Below are 23,276 nucleotides of genomic sequence, written 5' to 3'. Positions count from 1 at the left end.
CATTGTTTGGCATTGTCAAGACACTCATGGGCAAAAAGAAATATTTACAAAAGCACATAGTATTATCCTTACTAAACCAATATAATAATGTGCAAAATAAAAACTATATATGATATTAAATACATAAGACGCAACATCGCTATCGTGAACTAACTCTGCGAACATACCTACATAAAGTGTTGTCGATAGTGATTGCACATTTGCACATAGCATATTTCTCATTATAAAGAATATCAGATTTACTACCATAGGAGTAATAACCAACCTAGTAAAACCTTTTTTTATAGAACATGGGGCAAACGGGCAGGAGGCTCACCTGATGGTAAGTGATACTCGCGAGTGCGTTTTTTTCCTATCTTTAACCATATTTTGTTTTTCAGGTGCTCTCAATATTCTAATAAGAATCATGAATAACTGAATAATGTCGTCTACGGTTTATTTTGAATATCATCATGAAAAAGTAATCTAATTTATTATGTATGGGATTATATCTATTGAGAAGACTTTGTTTTTGCTAATTTGAAAGTAACATGGTGCTCTGTATACAATGAGATACAGAGACGGTGCTGGTCATATATTAAGTGGAATAACAATTGTATGTACATATCTTACGACATGGGGTGAAAGAGTGAGATTTAGTAATGAGACTAACGCTAATGAATCACAAAACGGTTTGCACCCGCGCCTGCCTTGGTTTTTACTACACACTAACAGACTTATTTTCAAGTTGTATTTTTTTACTATTAATTCTGCACTCCCAAATTGATGTTTTTTGCATACGATATTTATTTGTTTGAATGTGTTTGTAATGATTACATAAATACATTCTTATATGCCTTTACATATTAAAGGTTTCTATAATACTAAAAACAATAGAAATCAGTCTTAGCTAAGTTTGATAAGAAAAATGTTTTATTAACACGATTATGTTAACTTGGTTCGGCTGGCCAGCAGACTTAAAAGGTTGTAGTGCCACTATTTATTTTCATTTATTTTAAACAAATAAAAAATACATTACTGTCTTTATTGACTCCACGTAAGTTCACCCTACTCCTGTATATCCTTCACCTTGAACCTAATTGCAATACGTGAGAACTAGTAGGTTTAGCGTTCGGAAATTGGTATAGAGGGGAAATTGAAAATCTCTTCTGCTAAATGAAAATTTCTGATAGCGCCGAAGGCGGATTTAATATTCGAACGGACCTTTCTCATCGAATGTATTACATATTCGTCAAAGCTCTTCTGAAACAGATTCGATTGACATTTTTCTATGTTTATTTATTTGTTTGTTATATGTCGGCCGTACCCTCGCATATCTCGGATACATTTTGCGTCATCATCGATATACGAGTTGGTGCAGCTAATGTAAAATTATAATGACGGACTAAATTCAAAGCAAGAGGTCGAGAGAAAAGTCGTGGTTGCTAAATGTACGGGAGTGGGCCGACATCACATCTGATAAAGAACTTTATTTTGTTTAGACTAGCGCAAGATACCCCGCAATACATGTTATCACTAGACTAGTGATTAGCTAGTGATAACCTTCAGAAAAATAAAGTGGCGCCTGAAGAAGGTGCTGAACTAAGATTTTTTAAGTCAATGCAAATACTAGTACAATACTCGCTCGTATTAGCCGAACCGAAACAAACACAACATGTAATATTGTAATGTTAGATTACCTATGTTATTTAATATACTTTTATTAACCCTTTCCACAGTTCTCTAATTATTGTGAATCTTCTACAGTGAGCTATCCTATATATATATATATTTAGCGGGCGGTGGTTTGATTTCCCCGCGGCGTCGAATCGTAGCGGGAAGGCTCGATTCGGTTGTTTTAGAATGTGTTTTTTTCGTATTTGTTTTGTTGTTCGGTTTTAGTTATTGTTTTGATAAGTTTCTCGCGTATGTTTGTTACTTATTTTGAAATATCTGAGTTCGAATATGAGATTAATAACAGTTACTTATTTATAATTTACAATTAATTGATTACTTCATTACATGTTTCGAGTAGCGGCACGCCATAATTAGCGGGAAAATTTAGCGTTTACGTTAATTCGCTCTTTGTTAAGCAAATCATAGAGTATTATTTATACAATCAAGCTATCAAGTTAAATTCCTAATAAATTATGCTCACAATGAAGCAATGAGTAATCTTAAAACGCTGACGACGCCTTGCAAGCGTCCTGCCTATTTGCGAACTATCCATCAATTAAACTTGTTCCACATGAAATTGCCACAATAATGTTGTGAAAATAATTCTAACATGATTATGTTTATATTATAGTAATTAAAACTTAGATGAAATATTCAAAAGCCTGTGAATAGCAGAATACCTATCATTTGAGTATCTTGTTGAAGATAAACAAGGGTTTCATATTCTTGGTAAATTTGTTCTTGCCTTCAGAATTAATTAATAAGTTTCAAACATAATTAGACGAATAACACACAATTTCATGGAAATCGTTGGCTTATAATTAACTTATATTGAACTTATACTAAGGGTTATGTTCTAAGACTTATTTTTTTGTAACAGGCCCACGGAAGAGGCTTATCTGATTATTAAGTGATACACTAGACACTTACAATGCCAGGGCGCTCATGAGTGCGTTGTCGGCCTTTAAAGAGTTGGTTAACTCTTTTCTTAAAGGGTGATGTGAAAGGCTGTCCTATTTGCTTTAAGGGTATTTGTGACAACCCTTTTTATCCACCTCAATTATTTTAATTAACAACTAAATGTACATAACACATATTAAATAAAAGAGTTTAAACGGCTGCAAAAGCTAAATCATGCAAATACTAGACTCCAAATATGATTTTGTTCCATTCGAGACCCTTGGACCGTGGGTTAAACAAACAAACAAAAATATCTTTAGTCCAAAAAATTAAATTAATTGTTAATTTACATTTACTACCAGTTCGCAAGTCAAGTCACTTTTTTTCTAACGCTATAAGGCTTTTTAAGGAAATAGTAAATAGGTTAGTCGACATCACAGAGGACCGAAGAGCTGGCCTACCTCGTACAAAGAATTAGTCCATCAATACAAAGGGGGAACGCTGCCAGTATCTTCGGAACCTTGCCTAAAGGGACTCCTTTTAAAAAAGAAAATGTTGAGTTATCTGTATTTATTTCCCCGCTTTTTCTGCAGCTGTAATACTTTTTGACATTTAACACCTTTGTCTTCAGTCACCGTGACCACGCACGCTGTAAAGCACGCGAAACGTCGGTTTAAATTTGAAATTATGTACAAATAATTATAAGTTTAAATACAACAATACATAACTATAATCCGTTAAAAAGTGTTTTTCTTTAAATGTGTAAAAGTTATGTTAATAAAAGACAATACTATATTTTAATTATTTTAAGGTTAGCTATCGTTCTTTGTTTAAATATATTTAAATCTTGGACTAGAACCCACATTATATTAAATCATTTCCGAATTTATGTTATGACAGCGGCCACATTACCTGACATAATGGCGAAAGTCAAGAGAAACTTCAATTTGAGCAAGTGCAAAGGAAGCTTTTACGTAGGTAATTCGCAAAGAAGGCAACAAAGTGAGGACTAGGAGGTTCCAACGAGACGGAAACGCGGGACCCCTCAAGAGCCTTCAATCGATGGTCTTATTCTGGCGAAATAGTAGCAATTCGATCGTTTAATGCTGTACAGTTTTTAAAAATGTTAGGAATATTATTATGAACAGATGAGACGCTATATTACTAGAATTTATATTTTAATTCCTCTATAACAATATTAAATAGATATCTGCTATATATTTTATTTTTACACTATTGGATTTATATACCAAAATCGATGCCTTTACAATCACAATAAAACTAGGTTTGAATATTTCTCTCCAGATATGTAGGCCACATAATTAAACACAGTGGAGTGAGCCTTTCAAAGAAGTCCTTACTCATCAGGAATATTGGCCAAGAAGTTTATCAGGCCTTAATCAGGGCTGATCAACTTCTTGATTTTGCTCTCGCTTCTGGTGAATCACTATATGTTGGGGAAACCACGGAAAGATCAAGAAAAAATATAGAAATCTGAGAACATGACCAAGAATTGCAGCGCAACTTTTTTACTTTTTTAGGAAGTTTTATAGGTATATTTTAAATTTTAGGTCTCTGTTGCAATATATCTTTGATGATGGCAGAATTTGCTCGCTAGATTTCGAAACTTTTCAGTTACTCGCGATCTAACGTCTGCTAGATTCTGAGTTGATGAAAGAAACGAATCCGCCAAAGCGAATATTGATGCTTATTTCCAAAAAAGAGTTCAAAATGAAATGTTCCTGGAAAATTATGCCCCTAACAGTTTTATTTATTTTATTCGCCGGTGTTATCATACTTCTTACAATAATAGTATCATAATTTCTTACAATTAATATTAGAATATTCAAGATATTATAATATTCATAATATTTATATGAATAAGAATTTAGTAAATGTATTCCATTTTTAAATTCTGATTTTCTGAGTAGCGATTTGCACTTTTCTTACGATCTAATAATGTTTAGATGGAAGCTGTGGTAACCATTCACAACATCTAATTGATTACTGACGTGAATATAAGCGTATTTTGAGAGACAATGTGCGCTTGTTATCGGTCAGAAATCGTTGGTTAGGCTAGGTTAGGTTAGCTACATCATTTTTTTTGGACTATTATTCAAACACCTAATAGTATCGCTGTCCTATGCCACGGGTCCAATGACATGGGTTCCACGTGGAATCTATTGAGTGACATTGTATAAGTCAAAGTCAAAAATCATTTATTCATACAGGTCACACAATGTACACTTATGAACGTCAAAAAAAGAAATATACATTAAATGCTTCTAGTTTTACATTTACTGCCAGTTCTCATTCAAGGGCGTAGAACGGAAGAGAAGATAATATGGCAATAAACTCACCGCCATTATTTTGAATCGCCAAGTCGTTTTGTTTTACACAAGTAAGGTTAAGTTTGAGTTTTTGTGATTTAAAGTACAATTGCTTTAGAAAAGTCTTTATTGAATTTACTATCCTTGTTCCTGCCAGTTTTAATCCTTACCTTCTATTATTTTTTTTACTTATTAACTTATTAAAGACGATCTATCTATAACATCTTGTTATAGGTAGATCGTCTTTGTACTAAATAATGAAATATTTTACGAATTAATTTTGCTTTTTAATCACCAAACATTATTTGGTGATACACATTAACATAATAACATTTTCTTTCTATCATCGATCAAATGCCTCCTTACCACTGAGTTATGTACAAACAGTGTGAAATGAACTTTAAAACTATTATAGTTCGTGACGTGTTAAACAGTAAAATATTGTTCAAACTCGTGATTGTTTAAAAGCTTTGCTAAACATTGTTCACGTTATTTGTACTGTTTCTATTGACAAACACTGATTGTGATGTTCCAAAGCGGAAATTTCTATTATAAATGCGAATATTGGCTTGTGATTCTCGACTCTGAGACCATGGATTTGGACCCCAGCTGTGCTATTAATTTTACGATTGAGGAATGGATCGTGCCATTTTGCAATCCATTCAAGAATCAAAGACAAGTTTCTAAAGAGTATTGAAGTAATACAATTATTGAAAAAAAGTTTTAAAAGCTTACAGTTGAACTGATATATTCAATATTAAAGATAAAGTAAAGTGGGGTGATTATTTAAGTAATATTTTTCCTGGTACACATAGTCTTACAAGTACTACCACCACTACACACCTACTTTAGTTCCGTTTATGTAACAGGAGACAAACATGCAGGAGGCTCATCTGGGGTTAAGTGAAACCGCCGCCTATGTAAAAAAAATGTCTCGAAAGTTCTCGCTGGCCTTTCAAGTATTGGTACGCTCTTAGAAATACTTCAGTCGGCAGCTGATTCCACATAGCGGTGATGCGCGGAAAAAACTGCCTTATAATACGCTCAGTTCACACCTCGTAGCCTTACACAAATAATAAATTATATTTGGTCAGGAAATGTTTATTATATATAATTTACTATAACGTACTTTCGTATAAATATTACAACCTAACTTTACAGGATTACTACGAGTATTCGTTTGTTTATCATCTTTTAAAAAAAAAATATATAGACTAATTTCAAAAGGCGTATCAAGTCTTCGGTAGTATAGTGGTCAGTATCCCCGCCTGTCACGCGGGAGACCGGGGTTCGATTCCCCGCCGGAGAGTTCGCTTTTGAGTTTTTTTACGGTAAATGTGTTTTTATCATACAGTTCCTAAACAATTTTACCATAATATATCATTATTTAGAATAACTTAACAATTCAATAGGGTAATTATAACATATACCCTATTAGGTATATATACCTACATTTGATTTTTAAAATATGTTGGAAATGAATATTGTAAATGGTAATTGCATTCGATGTCGAAATTTTTGAGTCAGTTTTATAATATTTGTCTCGACAACCATATTTGCGTGATAGGCGAGCACCTTTTAATTAACTTTAAGTTATAACGGCTAGATAGCAGGTAAGAAAGAAAACTTCTATAATCACAAACACTATTTTCAAGAAAAATTACATTCATACAAGAGAAAAGTTCGTAAGCAAAAGGAAAAGAATACAGTTCAAGAAAGGATTGCTAATAAGTATTTTTTTATAACCCCGGTAACTAAAAGACTCACCTGACGTTAAGTGATTCCGTCGCCCATGGACAAAACAGAACGTACACTAAACTGGGAGAAATGTTAGCCTGAACTATAATCTCTTCTTATTTCATGCTTACGATATTGGTAACAATAACAGCTATATTACCAAGGTTGCGGGCACTTCATATAAGAAATGAAACACTTTATGTACAGCTCGGGAATAGATATGGGTCAAAGTCCATTAATTCGTTGCTTAACGGTGCCTCGTCAACGTGTGAGGTCGCGTGAGAAAATAGGGTTAAATGATCCGAAGGGAAAAGTGCCTCCAGCTCGCGAGTGCTGGAGACAAATCCTGAAAAAATACAGTAGATTTTGCAGTATTCGTTTATTTATTTTGTAATATACAGCTAACATAATTTATATATAAACAAAAAACAAATCAAAATACGTTTATTCAGTTTAGATACATCTTAGTGCATGCTTATAAATGTCAAGATTGTTAACAAAATTCGCGAAAGAGCAAGACTACGCTATCCAAAACTACCAGGAGACCTTGTTCTGTGAGGAACCGGTAAGAAACTCAGCAAGTTTTACCCTCCCTCAACAAATACAAAATACAAATTAAATAGCTGGAGCAAATTATTTTTTACTTCCAAGCTTCTAGTACTGTACCTTCTTTAATATAATTATGTGTGTGTATTGTGTGCTGAAAATTAACGAAAGCAGACAAGTAAGTTTTAATGTTTTACAACTTAAATGATGTCTGACCACTATTTTTTTGTGGGACTCCTACATCCTAGCCTATCAGGCACGCAATCAGGCAGATATGTGACCGAGTGGCTAAGCAGCAAGGGAAATGGGAAGGGTGTCGAAATCTCCCCTTTCTTAAAAACCACAATTAGCTCTTCATCTTTGACTCATTCCACAATGTGAAACGGTTACAGATAACCTACTGTAATTACAGTAAGTCAGTAAGCACTGAACAGGAAAAGCTGTATGAGAGATGTTCCCTTCACATTGACAAAGAGACTTATCATGCCACTTTTTCTTTTTTGTTCGCGAAATTACTAAAATTTCCGGAAAATTCACACGTCTGCTGATAAGGATAAAATATATGACTGGTACAATAGTGTGTTATAAAAAAGTGTAAATATAGACTTAGTGTGAGTAAAAATCTGTAACATAAATGTTTATACTTATTTATTAAATTCTCCACATCATACATGAAATCTACAGTATCGTTTTCGTAGTATCTTTAAGCCATCGTTTCTTAATTAAAAAAAATATGGTAAACATACATGTTGCAAAAATTAAAAATACAATAATAATATACATTATATAATTTTAATGGAAAATTAAAAAGCTTGAAAAATTGCATTAAATGCAACCATATTTCGCATCATTAATCTGCCGCAAGCTGTAAACAGGTAAAATTGCGCAACAAATTTTATATTTAATTAAAATAATATCATATTAAGTACTTAAGTAATATGTCATACGTAACTAATATAATTTGAGCAGTGTTGGCCTAGTGATTTAAACTTTTTTTGACTTTCATGAAGTAGATTCAATTTCTGGCTGTGCACATTTAATTCTCGCTCATACGATGGAGGAATACATCTTGTGCGATGGTCTAGTCGACGGCATGTGTAAGGCACTGAAGACCCTACTTGTCCATTAGAAAAACATGTGACGACGACAGAGATACATAAATCTGCCTAGACTTAAAATATCCTAGAGCCACTGGTCACACATGATTTGTTTATAACATTCCGGCAACTCACCGGCGATCTTCTTCATACAAGTATGAATAAAATGAAGAACGATGCGGGCGATATGGACTTGAAATATGAATAAGTTTCGTCTCAGTGCAATAGTTCTTAAGTAGTTTCCTAAGTTTTATCTTCTAAAACCCGCATATAAGAGTAACATACAAAATCTGTCTTTATATGTTACAGAATAAAGACGATTATCAAGTATTGACATAAACAGATTGCGAGGTTCATCACAAAATTCAGTTTTTACAGAGTTATCTTAAATGAACAATAATTTATTTTCATATTTATATTATTTCAAATTAAAAAATTTGGAGTATCGACAGGATTTAATCATTTAAAACAAAAGGTTATAACTAACATGAAATTAGGGGTTCCGACGCTGGCAAATAAAAAACAGATATTAAGGTTTTTATGGGTTCTTTAAAGTAAGTGACATATCTGATGAGTTATGTCAGCCTATTGTACATTCTTGATCATGTTATATTACAGCTTAATTTTTTTTATTTAATATATAAGTGTTACAAAAAAATACAATTAAAACATATTTATGATAAAATAAATTATGAATGGTTATGAATGTATTAAAAATTAATGGGCTCATTTATCACTACTAAAACTGATGTTTGCGCTAAACCGGTCAGTCAGAAGAATGACATTTGTCAATTATGACATTGACACACTAACCGGAAATGGTCGTGTCCCGGCGTAATGGCGCAGAGATAGGTAGTTAAAATTTAACTAACCGCCGCAGCGCACGTAAATCGACCCACTATAGCTCTGCATTTTCTATTTTATCATTTTTAAGGATCCAGTTCTTGGAGTCGGACACTAAGATGATGAAGTGCTAGTCATAGGTTGATTCTAGGATTCCTTTTTTTATTGACACAGGACAGCCGAACCAGTACATCTTATTTTACCAAGGCAAGGCAGCATCCTGGATATAGCTTCCGGATGCTAAGGCCCACACAACTGACATTTTACAATTTATTGGTGTATATGTACAATATAGTGTAAGATGATTATTATCATTTCGTTTGCGTTTTTTTATGATTTATTATATTATTATGTAAATAAACGAATGTTATTATACATAACTCTTGCGAGCTTCGAAATGGAGAAGCTCGCAAGAGTTATGTATTTTACATTTTATTTATTACTACATTTATGAAACTAATAACGCCAATCAATTAAATTTATTTTTAACATTACTTTATTTCCTTTAAGGCCCGTCTTAGAAAAAAATCACAAACGAAAAATTGTCGCACGCTTCTTTTATATCATACCAGTTATCACAATTCCTGCAGCGATTGGATTTGTATGGTCTAGTAATCGAGTTGGCTTGTCACTTTAATTTGCTAACCCCTTTGTATCGCTGGCCTTACTAGTGTGTTTATCGACGGAATCGAAAGGCAGTCAGCCAGCAGCAGTGTTGGCCTAGCGGTCTTTTATACCTTTAGTCGTTTGTTTTCTTTCAGCGTATCAGAAATCTGAGGTCCAGGCCCAAAACAGGTTGTAGTGCCACTCAAAGAAAACACTTCACACGTAACCACGTACGTGGATTATGTGCATAGCTTCAATCCAGTAAAAAGTATTTTCTTTAATGTTGATAGAAGACAATACTATGTATTGCCACTGATTTGTTTTACTTTTAGTTAGAATTTCTGTAAATATACCCGATATAATATAGATAGAAATGGGTTTACATTTTAGTTAACCAATTTCTCAAGATTGCTAAAAGAGAACTAACAAAATTGACACAAGTTCGATACGAAATAACAGGGTCCCGAAGGATTACGCTTGAGTTATGGTGTAGTCCTTACGTCAGCAAAGTGAGGAAACTTGAGGGAATTCTCCACACCTCAGCATCCAATAAGAATGCTTCAATATATTTAAGAGTTTGTTTTTTTTTGATTATTTATATAGTTCTTCAGCTTAGGAATCTCTATTTATTACTCCGCACAATAGGCGTTTGTCTACTTCTGATAATTATTGGATATTTAGTAGATTACTTACGCAGTTTTTTCTCGAACCCGCCAAAATGCTTAATTATCTATGCAAGATGGTGTCGCTTCTCAATAAATGTCAACGTTCTATGTGTTTATTATCATTCTTAAATTTCAAAAGTACAAATACATTATTGCAAGCTATTACTTGCAAGCTAAAACTGGAAATTTAGCAGAAAAACAAAACCGCCAGTCATTGAACAACTTGGACGTGTCAATTCATTCAGCTCAAGACAAACACGATTGTAGTTCTAATAGAACGGATTTCCAATTTCCGTTTCCATAGCTTTCATTGGGCTTGCAATCAAAAGCGTGTGCTATCGATATTAAAGCGAACATAGTGGTCATAAATTGAAGAAACCAGTTCCATAGAAATGAAATATTTTTCATCGTATGATTAATTATCGACTATGAATGTGAAATAACGGTAAAATATGCTTCAAACGTTTGTATTGTCTATGGAGAAAATTTGATTTTAGAATCGATTTGTCTTTAGAAGGTCTCAGAAAAAAAGTTCGATAAATAAATCTTTTAAAGACTCCCGCTCATATTACTACTGGAAGCTCTTTCAAAGTAATTCAAATAAAGAAGTAATAATTTATTTGTAGTACTCACATTAACTAAAAAAATGTTTTTAAAACACATCAAGCGTTCACTGCAGCAGATTTTTTTAAATATAAAATATATTTTTCTTATACTCCAAGTATATAATTTAATTATGTCTTCATAAATACGTGTAATTGAAACCGAAGCGGTTGTTTACAGAGTAAATTGATTGCAAACCTATCACAATCGCGTACCGATTGCATGATCAATATCGCTCCAATTATACCTGAGAATTTTAACATTATTTTTAATAAATGCTTTTATTGTATAGGACATACTGCTGAACTCTTAGTAATGGAAATAACAATAGACTTATAAGTTTTATGAAATGAAATGGCTTTATTATTTAGAAATTAAAAGGCGAATTCAACATACTTGGAACAAATTCTAAGTCTAATACATGGCAATACTTAAAACTAAAGCCATGTCAAGCTGTTTCTAGCCATGTCTAACATGTGCTTGCCAGACTTGAAAATATACAGAGAAGATAAAAATAAGAAATAAGAACTTATCAAAGGGGCCTAATAATATAAGTGTCATTTAAAATATGCGTAATTTTGCAAAGTTTTATTTGCCGTTTGTTGGGTAACATTGTCGTTTTACGGACATCATTTGAATGTTTTATGAGACGGATATCCCGATTCAATGTTGGCCAATAAAGCAGATAAGATGCAAATAAAAACAAATATAAATCATTTTAGCTTGAGCCAAAGCAGTGAAGAACCCGACGTTGGCTTTTTACTTACACTGATGAATCAAAATTTTTATCAACATGAATATATTTATAGAGCAGTGTTGGCCTTGTGGCTTCAGCGTGCGACTCTCATACCTGAGGTCGTAGGTTCAATCCCCGGCTGTGCACCAATGGAGTTTCTTTCTATGTGCGCATTTAACATTTGCTCGAACGGTGAAGGAAAACATCGTGAGGAAACCGACATGTCTTAGACCCAAAAAGTCGACGACGTGTGTCCGGCACTGGAGGCTGATCACCTACTTGCCTATTATATTTAAAAATGATCATAAAACAAATTCAGAAATCTGAGGACAAGACCTAAAGAGGTTGTAGCGCCACTATTTTATATATTTATCATGAATTTAATAAACATAAAGCAAATAATATAACAGTGCATGAACAGCTACCAGTAACTTGACATATTGATCGGAAATGTTTTATAAGAGAACATCAAGGATGTCTATCAACCGTTAAGTTTATTTTTATTTTATTTTATTTATTTATGATGTGTTTATCAGACATCATTCTTAGGAGAATGACACTGATTCCCAAGTCTAGGTAAAATTCACTCTAATGGTAGCTGAAGCATTTTTACTGGCACCTAATTTAGTACGAACTTTATGAACGAGGGATGTATCTTATGTAGTTTTAAAGAAATGTATTATTATTAAATTCATACACTTACATTTCGTCATTTTGGTCAATTTCAGGGCTTCAATCCAGTAGATTATTATTTATTTATTCAATTTACTTCATCATACATGGCTATATCTATAGTATATGTTACGTACTATATATTCTAAAATGTTTGACAATTATCGTAAATATAAATATTACAAGCAACGAAAAACTACAGTAAAATTACTATCCTATAGCGTTTTAAAGATTTTATTCGTGTAAACATAATTAAATATACAGGTTTTAGAATTTAAACATATATATAGCTATGTGTACTGTCGTATATGAAATCTGACAATAATCTTATTTTCAATAAAAAAAATATAAACCTTCAAATTGACTGACCCTAATCGATCTAATTTTCTATTGATGTAATTTAAAGTACATAATGAAAAGAATGTACATACATTTCGTTGAAATAAACACTTTAATCAACGACCGATAAAAATATAAGAATTGAAAACTAATAACTTTCCGGACCGTAGCGGAGAAAAATCCAAAAGGGATTATCGCGACTTGGGAAATTGCAAATGATTGATGAACACAAAACAGGAAGTATCTTAGAGTTAAAAAGAAATTTCTGTTCATATTTTGTTTTGTGAAGATTGATGTTAGTGGGTTAATTGAATTTTTCGATCCAATGTCTATCAACATGAATTAGGTATTTTCGTTTAATGGTTTGTTTGAATAATATTAATTAGTTATCATAACTATCAAATATGTATTTTTTTTGTATACATATTTACAATTTACAATACAATTTATGTATACATATTTACAATTTACAAAAAAAATTAAAAAGTTTGGTCTCTGGCAGCATTTTGTCCCTGTATTGCGATACTTGGGACACCCCTGAGGTCCAAACCCGGCTGTGCACTAATGGTCTTATAATCATTTACTTATCTTCAACTATAACAATAAATCAATTATTACAATACTCCAACACACACAGATTATTACTGCGCTACACAGGCACGAGATAAGCATTACTTTACAGCAGAAATTACTCTAGAAAACAAAACGAACACATCAAAATCAACTGAATAGGTTTCTTTACTCAAATTCAAACATTTTTGTTTACTCTGTAAACTGAACAATACAATGAATATTCTTTTATAAGCAAAATATATTCATTTTTCGGAGATAAATTACTGAAATACATTTTGGATCCCTTCCGTGGTAATGCACAAAAAGGCTACCTTTTATTGACAGTTGCCCTTTACCGAACAAAGCCAAAATAGTGACCGACAAACATTTTTAATTAAAACTCGTAACGCAACTTTGGTAATATGGTTACGATTTTCCTGTTTAAACAGTTCAGATCATACGATAAGCACTTTTTGTTAAACGAAATTTAAGATAGTTTTGTCCATCATACGTTAATATCGTTAAAATAAATTGATTTTATATATTATATGACCCGATGAACTAAGCATCATCTATATATTATATTTGTGACAGATTTTTTTAATACAAATATTTTTTTAAACAGACAAAAAGACCCTTTGTAACTCTAAATATATTATGACGACGTAACTAACTTGAACTAAATACCATTTGGCGTATCGTGTGTTTTACGACTCTTGGACCTCTGTCAAAAGTGATTTATTGACCAGCTGGGCGAAGAACATAAACTTAAACTAACTTATTGCATTACACATGTTCTATTTATCCCTAATACATAAGCCAAAATTATGAAATAAATTCTTTAACGACCTCATATGGAATACTGCTCACATTTCTGGGCTGTTGCTCCCAAATACCAGCTTCTTCCATTTAACCTAATTCAGCGAAGAACACGTCGAATTGTCAATCACTGACGTATTACTGATCGTCTTGATTCTCTCTACGCAGAAGTATTCTCTTTGCAGTGTCTACAAAGAGTGCTTATAGACGTTATTTATAATTATTATTGTTATACCAAGGGGCCGTTCCAGTATTCCGTAAACATATTTAATGCCTCCCCCCTCCCTCCTTCTTGTCAGCAAAATAAGCAAAGCTCTTAAAAATACAGTTAGTACAAAAACGTTTTATTTTTTAGTAGGAATCTTTGAAAATTCATATCGTTTTCAAACATTGTGAATAATAATAAGCCTTATTAATTATACTTAAAGCTCATTTATTACTAGAAAAACATTTGTGTGGAGGGTAGTGCGTGCAATGCAAGCAATTGTGTAGGTAATATATATGTAAAAAAGTAAATAATTACTGTTGAAGTAATCACCAAATAAGAAATCAGATTCCCCCCTATAGTGCTTTATTTGTTTGGAAAAGAAATAAATCAATTTACCTCTTAAATTACGAACTTGTGCTGCGTGGAGGCCACTCAGCATGAGTGTGATAAAGCATGTTTTATCACACCACTAATAATAAAAAGTTCCATTAAATAAACAAAGTACGGGTTTAGCCAGTTTTTAGAATAGGTAGTTGAAAAATTTAGTATTAATTTAGTAAGGCATATAAATAATTAATAAATAATATCCTGTCGATTGAATATGGAAGTATTTCAAATTATTCAGAAGTTTCAAACAATTTCAGAATTCACTTAGTGTTACGTAACTTTTTTTCTGAATTCACTTAAGTGTTTCATCGAAATTCCGTCGAGTAGTTGCTATTTTTTCCAAAGTTTAATTGACTTGGTAATGACGTTGTAACCCGATCACTCTGAAATCTCATTTATCTTGGAAAATGTTTGTCCAAAATCCCTATTTCAGATTCAGATTCCAGTCTTTCTCACTATGTCCTATAATTGTTATAGAATGGCTTCTAAGGGTAAGATTCCAAGTCGAGGTTTAGCGCTGCTTACCCGTGTATGTCAAAAACGTCTACCCATTTCATCCTGACATCTGTACTGGATTAGATGCGCATTACAATTTATTATGAGTTTCAAATTAGTAGAATAAGTTTGGATTAACTTTATTCTTCGCAAAAATCAGAATGAATATTCTATGACAATTAACTAAATTCCCTTTCAGGACCTTAGTTGTAAGAAAAAAGTAAAATTAAGAATCTTGAGCGACTTATTCAATTGAATGACGCACAAATAAAATTGGCAAAGGCACGCGAAACGTCGGAAATTTTAAAATTATGTTAAATATAAAGTTTATAATAATACATAGCTACAATCCGGTTAAAAGTTTTTTCCTTAAATGGGTAAAAGCTATGTTAATAAAAGAACATACTATATTAAACTCCAACTAATAACTCACATATAGTTCATATCTATTGATTTGATTATTACTTGCGGCATGTTTTATAATTGCGGAGCGCTTGCGATGTGGCGATATCGTATCCCACATAGAGAATACTGTGTTTTCGAATGTTTTACTGCATGTTGTAATGCATTTCCGTAATAAAAAAAACTATATGAATACCTGCATTTTTCTTCCATCCATGGTGGTCCTAGTTCTATACTGATTGTGAATTAATTTCATATTTACTGTAAAAATTCAAAATATGTAAATAATTTTTTTTATACGAGGTAACTGATCCTTCCAGTTTTTTGAAGTCCGTTAATCTTTCAAGGTGATTATATTGCGTTTAGAGTTTCACTTAAGGTCTTTTATAACTAGAATCTGTTTTTTGATATTATGCTTTAACGAAATGATAAATAATTATTATACAGAGCAGCTATTTAACAAATATAAACAGATTTCAACAGAAACATTTAGATGTAAATAATCTAATAATTTCGCGCTTAGGTAAATTGAAAAACTTGCATTGTAACATGTTTGTTGTAGGCTCGCAAGTGCTATGCCGACTTTTAAGAATGGGTAAGGTCTTTTCTTAAAGGACCCTAAGTCGAATTAGTTTTAGAATACTTCAGTGGGCAGCTGGTTTTACATAGCGATAGTTAAAACCTTGGCAAAAAATACTCAGTTGTGGAACGGATCAAAATCTTACGGGTTGAATTACGCATTCTGCCTCCATGATTGTCAAATTTAATTTTTTTAAATACTTGGCTTGTTTCCTCAACTTTTGTTATCAAAGTTTTTTGGCAGCATGGATGTGACGACACAACTTCACAATAAACTTGGCACTGTATAGGTATAAGATGTACCAATTCTTAGATTCTTTTAATTTATATTATTTATATGAAATTATCACTAAAACTACGCAACTTACTAGGAATATATAATAATAATAATAATATAATCCGTGAATCCGTAAACATATATATAATTTATTTTCTTATAAATTTGACTTTGCAAGAAGTAAAAGCTAGTAGTATGTATAAGTATATATTTATTAACAGTGTTGGCCTTTAGCGTGGATTCTCATCCCTGAGGTCATAGGTGCGATACCTGGGTATGCACCAATGGACTTTTTATGTCCGCATTTAACATTCGCTCAGACGGTAAAGGAAAACATCGAGGACACCGACATGCCCAACTAATCACCTGCACTAATCAGTCGCTGTCCACACTTGTTTTCTCCTAATCACTAAAAACCTGCACTTATCTCTAATCAAAGTGAATACAACCTTAAGTCCCACATAGTAAAATAATCAAGAAACAGATTCAAAAATCTGAGGCCCCGATCTAAAAAGATTGCAACGCAACAGATTAAAAAATTTTTTTTTTAATAATGTATGATAATGCGATATAAAATGATCTGATAACTTTTCGAGGTTCAGTTTTCTGTACACAATAATCTCATAAAAATAGATGAGAAATGATATGCTGTCAGCTCGACGACGGATAAATTAGTGAGCGCGTTCAGATTACACCTAACGCTTGATTTATGCGCCTCTAAGGAACACTTGGCTTAACCACGCTTACTACCTTATATATTACTATTAATTCAGCAGACATTTAGGTCTTAATTCTTTTTTTGATGACGTGGGTAAATCTATGCGAGAACAAGGAGTGGTTTATCTATCTACACAAAAAAGCATCTGTAATACGACATCGTGTGTTAAGTTTTTATTTTCGTTACGAAATTTGTTGATTCGAAAATCTATGCAATACCTTAAAAAGTTATTAAAGTTGATCTAAACTATTAAGATTTAATAAAAACTACTTTGTTTTACATGTGAAAAATAACGTAGACTTTATTTAGTTTGAAAAAACAATACATCGGCTATAATGTATTACTACACATTATACACTACATACTATACATACACGATGTATACACTAGTAATGTTCACAGTAAATAAATTTTTATGTTACAACATCAACCATATTTCTGGATTCAACTTATCTCCCAGTCAGTGAAAAATCTCACCGTCCTAAACAAAATTGTTTTAACAGGAACAACATTTTCTGAAATAATAAAATACTTAACAAAACCAAAACCTTTGCTTTGATAATAAAATTGTTAGTAACAACAAACCATTATTAAAATATTCTCGGAAGGCTCGGATCTCGTTCAGATTACTTTCATTATGTTATTTTCCCATGTAAATTTGTTTAAGTAGCTTTAAAATAAATTATTAATAATTATTTTACTAAGAATAAGGTTTAAATTTAAATAAATCATATCCAAAATCAATTTTTTTTTATTTAGAATCTGCAGTAGGTGATCAAAGAGAGGTAGACATACATTGTGTATAGAAGTGAAGAGATTGAATTCCACTGTTTTAATGTACTTATTAGTTTCTTTGCAAATGGTGCTTTCGCTGGCATAACAAGAGAAAGGTTTATTTGTAATGTACCGTGATGCCTAGATTAGATTTGTGCTTAATTTGTTCAGACCTCTCACATGTCAAGACGACATTTAATTGTAAAAATTGTATGTTTTAGACCAAATATTTTAATCACGACAAAGTTTCCTGTTTGCTACCTTAATCTAAATCAGTCCTGAGACCTTTAATTCGGAGCTAATTAAAGTATTGTTGAAATACTTTCCAAAATAAAAATATGTACTATATAATAAAAAAAAAACAATGTTGCTACAAACTTTTTACTTCTGGGCCTCAGATTGTGTCTGTTTCATGATCGTTTGTCAAGTAGACATGATCAACCTCCGATGTTTTCCCTCACCGTTCGAGCGAATGTTAAATACGCACATTGAAAGAAATTCCATCGGTGCTCTGCCGAGGATTGAACCTACAACCTCAGGGATGAGAGTCGCACGCTGAAGCCACTAGGCCAAAACTGCTCTACAACTAAATAATAATAGGTAAAAATAATTAAGTAAGTAAAATACTTTAATCGCATCCATAAAATGCGCATATGAAATCGATATAATGGTTCATATCACAAATTCAATAGCAAAGTATTGGCAGTTAAAGAGCTTAAAAATGGCGTGAGTAGGGTGCATATGATATGAGGTAAGCCCTGAGTCGGTGAAGGTTTTAATTTTTCCTACACATGTATTTGGAACCGTAAGAGCAAAATGTGTACGAAATATTCATGCGTGTTACGAAGATGGGTAATATACTAGGAGATAATTTAATAACATTTTTTTTTTAATCAAATCAAATCTAAAATCATTTATTCATATAGGTAACATAATGTACACTTATGAATGTAAAAAACAAGAAATATACATTAAATTATTCAAATTTTACATTTACTGCCAGTTCTCAAATCAAGGGCGCAGAACGGAAGTGAAGAACTGGAAATAAACTCTTCGCCACTTTTTTTTATCTGCAATCGAATAAGGATTTTGTATGTAATGTATGTATTCGCTTTTTCTATTTTTAAGGTAAGATAGAAAAAAAAAACATATGTGCAATTCACACATGGTAGAAGTGAAACCTTCAAAAACATTTTGTTTATTATTAATCATATATAAATTAATCATTTTCCATTATCTAAATGTGTGTGTTCTTTTAAAACAGTATATTTTAATGATAAATTTTAATTTATAAGTTTAATATAAATTTTTAATTTGGGAAAAACTAAAACATCGAAAGTTTGAAATTCGATCAAATGAAAAAGCGGCAGTAAAGAGAGGCTGTATAATGCCTGCTATCTCATTTTCTCCCACGTTAAATCATATGATGAATTGATGTTTCTGTCTCTCTTTACCGCTGCATCCGGTTTGAAATCACGACGATTCGAAAGAAGTTTATCTATCTCATTTTCTCCCACGTTAAATCATATGAATTAATGTTTCTGTCTCTTTTTACTGTCGCTTTTTCGTTGCATCCGGTTTGAAATCACAACGATTCTAAAGAAGTTTCACTTCAAAAACTCGCTCTAAAAGCACGGCAAGGCAGAATACGAAATTCCACCCATACCACCTTGACGTCCGTCGTTCCGCAACTGAGCGTTTCTTAAATCAGTTTTTGCAGCAAACCACCACTATGTGGAACCAGCTGCCCACCGAAGTATTTCCGATTGAATTTGACTTGACTTGTTTGTACCCATATCTCTATCTCCTATTTACCATATAAAGATCTTAATATGGTACTGATGGTTAAATATCTACTTCATATACTGCAGCCACCTAATATCCAATGGGAATCCATTATTTCAGTTACACGTTAATAAATTGTACAAAGTATTTTATCATTATGGTCACCCTACATTATATATGTATATATTTAGCATTGCATCGGGATTGTGCTTCCCGCCACTGCTCCCACGCTTTGACGTCACTGATGATTTGTTACACAATATGCTCTATTCTATGATTTGTGACCTTTCGCATTCACACTAAACATTCCATGTGTTTGCATGCTGCAACAATTCTAAATCCAAAATAATAAAAGGCTTTTGATTTTGTTTCATTGCCAGCCTTGATTGATGAGACTCTTGGGCCGAGTGGTTAAAATGCACAGGTGGTAATTAGACATGGAAGTTGGCGCCTAGTAGATAGTACCGAGGACCCCAGAGATGGTGGCCCCGGCAACTAATAAGCAATACAGCGAGGAAATGCTGCCAGCGTTAAAGGTACTACAAGGATCCAAAAATTTTTTTATTATTTATTAATTTTAAATTTAAATTATAATTATAATTATTATTACTATGTAGGTTGAGAATATTGTAAATACTATTTAAAGTATAAATCATCATTGCTTAAACAAAACAATTAGTAAATGAAATGTATAATGTACACGTCATACATCAAAATAATTAAACACGCACAACATAGTTTCCCTTTGTGTACACTTAGGGTTTTTCGACTTAGGGTCCTTCTAGAAAACAGCGTTCTTAAAAGGCCCGCAACGCACTCGCCCTCTGGCATTGAGAGTGTCCATGTGTGGCGGCATCACTTAACATTAGGTGAGCCACCTGCCCGTTTGCCCCCTGTTCTATAAAAAAAAAACACCATTCATTATTTCTTTTGATGTTCTTTTATTTAAAGTAAAAGGGAAAACGTGAGCTTTTAAAAATCAGTTGTATAAAGTTATAACTTTATAACATAATATAATGGTTACAATAACTTGAACAATAAAGATAAATAAATTGTTATTGTACTCTCGTCGCAGAATTCTGAAATTATTAGGAAAGTTATAGCAAATTGTTACTGTTAAAGATACTTAACTTAAACCTTATAGCTTCAAGGATTTTTCAGAAGATTTTTTATCTACACAAAATAATATTGTATATTTTTCGATATATAAAAATTAAAAATATGTGTAGTTTCAATTCAAATTCTGATATGAAAAGCAATCCTTTGTATTCTTGGAAATGGGAACTATTTATAGGCAATGCGAGGAAAATATAAGCAACTGAAACATGAACGTAGAAGTTAACTGAACTCATTGAAAATATGCTTGCATTTGGCCAATTAAATAAACATAATTAAACGCGCAAGCAGAATTACCATGACTTAACCAGAATAACTGCGAGAAAGAAGTAAACATTTCATGCTGGAATTTTCGGTATTTAATAAAACTACTAAATCTGTGGTGAACGTTTCTGTTATAAAGGGCAAAATTTTAAAATTAACGTAACTTTAACTTTACTTTAGTATTTGTTCAATACATTCAATATTCTACGTTTAAAGTGAAAATTCATTTAAAAAACTGTAAATTCATTTTAGTGTTCATGTTTTGTGAATTTTCGGGTAAATAATAACAAATTATTATTAGAAATTAGAGATTGTAGGTTTACCTCAAACTAGCAACGAGTCGACACGGTCACTAATGCAAAAAATCGCAAAACATGCTGATGTGGATTTGCAGCCGGGCGATATTGAATTCGCCAATCGTATACAGCCGAAACAATCTATGCCAGGAAAGCCAAAAACAATTGTGGTGCGTCTCAGATCTCGCGACATTAAAGATAAAATTTTGTCTGGTTTAAGAAAACGGCGAGGAATTCAAACATCTGACATCGGATTGGTTGGAAATTCAAAGAAATTCTTTGTAAACGAGCACCTGACCCCTGAAAACAAATATCTGTTAAAAAACGTTAAAACACTGGCTACGGCCAAAGGTTACAAATTCGTTTGGGTCAGAAACTGTTGCATTTTTTTACGCAGAAACGAAGAGTCCCCAGCCACTACAATAAATTCGGAGCGAGACTTATCAAAAATTTCTTAAAAATTTCCTATTCCACTTCCCATCTGTATTTTTATATTATCAATTTTTTTACGGCATTGTTCGTGTATTCTCCAGTAGTTTTAGCAACGCTTTGTTTTTTGATTTACAATTTAACAGCAATAATAATACAAAAGTCGAGGTCTTCCCGCCGTAGTAAGAATATTTGCGTAAACGTTGGTACATTTACATTTTTCTTTAAATGTCTGATAAAACCCTAACCATATTTTATCAGAACGTGCGAGGCTTGCGGACTAAAACGAGTGAATTTTGTCGTAATCTACTCTTGTCTACTTTTGATATAGTTCTAATAACGGAATCTTGGTTAAATGATAAGTTTTACGATAGCGAACTCTGCGGGGGTAACTATACTATGTTTCGGCGCGACAGAACAAAAGAAACATCACATAAAAAATATGGGGGAGGATTATTAATTTATATATCTCGTAAATTGCAGGCATACGAAAGACCTGAATGGAACTGCACTAATGTCGAAACTTTGTGGATAACTATACCCGAAAATTTGCTTGGAGCTAATGATCGGCGTAATCTTCACATCGGATTGGTCTATATACCTCCCGATTCTAAGCAGCCACAACGACTTATGACGTTTATTTCCTCGTTCAGTCATATAATTGAATCAAACGCAAGTGACAACTTCATAATTGTTGGTGACTTTAATCTTCCTAACATTAGTTGGTCTCCCTCGGGCCCTATTATTTTAAAACAAGGAACGACCCATTTACAAGAAATCTCCGAAGATTTTATAAATAAGTTACATTCTTCTGGCCTGACACAGCATAATTTTATTTCCAATACTTGTAACAACGTATTGGATTTAATATTGAGTAACGTCTCTCTAGATAGTACCAGAGCTGATATAGCATTGGTTAAGCCCGATATGCATCATCCCTGTTTGAGTATAGATGCAACTGACTTACTTCTACGCAAAATGTCTCCAAAAGTAGATCTGAAGTATAATTTCTACCGCGCTAACTATAATGCTATCAATCAGGAACTAAGCAAGGTCAACTGGACGCAGCTTCTAAATGGAGATACTATTGACGAAGTAACTGCAAAGTTTTACGATATTCTGAATAAAATTATTGTAAATTATGTCCCAATGAGTCGTAATACCTGTAATAATAAGTACCCCGTGTGGTACTCCAAATCTCTGATACATGTTATCAAGGATAAACTAAAAGCTCACAGACGTTGGAAAATGTATAAGAACCCGCGGGACTATGATGAATTTTCATTGTTACGTAGTAGGCAAAAGCGTTTATCCAAAAAGTGCATGCTATCTTATGAACAGCATATACAAGATAGCATGGCTAAAAATCCTAAGGCGTTGTGGTCATATTTAAGAAATAAGAGGCAAGGTAAATCTGAGTACCCAAGCATGCTAGTTCTTGGCGA

At 32.6% G+C, this 23,276-nt stretch overlaps 1 non-coding gene across 1 annotated transcript; it reads left to right on the top strand.

Moving 5' to 3' along the window:
• Window positions 1-6,123: 6,123 nt before the first annotated feature.
• Trnad-guc lies at window positions 6,124-6,195 on the top strand. The gene has a single exon. It is a non-coding gene; the product is annotated as a tRNA-Asp (tRNA).
• The last annotated feature ends 17,081 nt before the right edge of the window (window positions 6,196-23,276 follow it).

Source organism: Pieris rapae, chromosome 6 (assembly GCF_905147795.1).
Source record: "Pieris rapae chromosome 6, ilPieRapa1.1, whole genome shotgun sequence".
NCBI lineage: Eukaryota > Metazoa > Arthropoda > Insecta > Lepidoptera > Pieridae > Pieris > Pieris rapae.
This window is presented reverse-complemented; position numbering and strand designations above follow the sequence as displayed.